Source organism: Salvelinus namaycush, chromosome 21, assembly GCF_016432855.1.
Source record: "Salvelinus namaycush isolate Seneca chromosome 21, SaNama_1.0, whole genome shotgun sequence".
Lineage (NCBI taxonomy): Eukaryota > Metazoa > Chordata > Actinopteri > Salmoniformes > Salmonidae > Salvelinus > Salvelinus namaycush.
The window spans coordinates 48,531,520-48,533,137 of record NC_052327.1 but is presented as its reverse complement, the minus strand read 5'-3'; the positions used below and the strand labels follow the sequence as shown (position 1 = coordinate 48,533,137).

General features: G+C 43.1%; 1 non-coding gene across 1 annotated transcript; it reads left to right on the top strand.

The window, feature by feature from the left end:
- The first annotated feature begins 475 nt into the window (after positions 1-475).
- Positions 476-666, top strand: LOC120066919. The gene has a single exon (XR_005478886.1). It is a non-coding gene; the product is annotated as a U2 spliceosomal RNA (small nuclear RNA).
- Positions 667-1,618: the final 952 nt, after the last annotated feature.

Here is a 1,618-nt window from a genome sequence, read left to right as displayed (position 1 = left end):
AGTGTATTTTATTGACAACATAGAACTGCTTGTACAAGGCGACGGTCGGTGGAAGTCTGGCGCCACCAAGTGGACAATTTGTTTTGTTCCCTTGTGGCATCAACGCTTCCTGAGATATTTTATAAACGATAAAATGTTATGTCAATATTATTATCTGCAAATTGTTTCTCCCACCCGTATTTGATAGATTATTATTCCAATTTAGCTGTAAATCTGGTTTTAACTCAATAAGGATGTCTAGTTTCCGATTGGAGGGCGGATGACCGCGTGACTTTGTATCCTACCAATGTGTTACTTTGTATCAGTGAAAAGTGTCTTTTCCCGACGTTGATCAAATCCCGATCTATGCCACCATTTTTTAACAGCATCATAATCTTTGATATTTGATGTAAAGTTTACAGAGCTCATTTTGCTGTAAGCGTTTCCGGATTTGACGTGTCTGAGAACGGCACCTTCCTCCCGAAAGCATTGCGGTATCGCTTCTCGGCCTTTTGGCTAAGATCAAGTGTAGTATCTGTTCTTATCAGTTTAATATCTGATACGTCCCCTATCTGGGGACCATATATTAAATTGATTTTTGGAATAGGGAGATGGAATAGGGGCTTGCTCCGTCCACTCCACGCATCGACCTGGTATTGCAGTACCTCCAGGAACGGTGCACCCCCTGCCGTTGTAAATAAAAAATATAGTATGTCTACGAATTGCACAAGGTGTGAATTGGGGGAGGCTGTGTGTGTGTGTGTGTGTGTGGGTGGAACACTATAAGAAATCCTGAGATACCTTAAAACCTTGCAGATATACAGCCTGTTTTTCATCATTTATTTCACACAAGTAAGTTTATGAATAAACCTTTATTCATTAATTGATTAAATACATTATGCAAGTAAAAGTGATGCAGCACACAATATAGTTATTGACTGTTTTATGATGGTGAAAAGTGAAAACATTACTTATCGTTTCCTCCTGTAACTGCAGTTCTAGAATGGCCACTGGAGGGCAGTCTAAATCAAAGGGTTATGAAAGCCACAGATAGGCCCAAACCCACACTTTGAGTTGCCCAAACCCACACTTTGAGTTGTACATGGAAATATTGTTAATGAGAAACTTCTGTAACGCTTTTCATTCCTCACAGTCCTCACAGTGATTTTACCGGCCCTTTGTGAGAATCAGGAAATCTGTTTTTGACTTGACTGCTTGTATTCTTCTCACCAAGCTGTCAGAACATCACAACATGTCACCAAGGAAAAAGTGGAAGGAGCTCCTTGTGACCTTGTGTCCCAGTGGGAATGAAGAGCTCCTTGTGTCCCAGTGGGAATGAAGAGCTCCTTGTGTCCCAGTGGGAATGAAGAGCTCCTTGTGTCCCAGTGGGAATGAAGAGCTCCTTGTGACCTTGTGTCCCAGTGGGAATGAAGAGCTCCTTGTGTCCTTGTGACCCAGTGGGAATGAAGAGCTCCTTGTGACCCAGTGGGAATGAAGAGCTCCTTGTGACCCAGTGGGAATGAAGAGCTCCTTGTGACCCAGTGGGAATGAAGAGCTCCTTGTGTCCTTGTGACCCAGTGGGAATGAAGAGCTCCTTGTGTCCCAGTGGGAATGAGAAGTTCCTTGTGTCCCAGTGGGA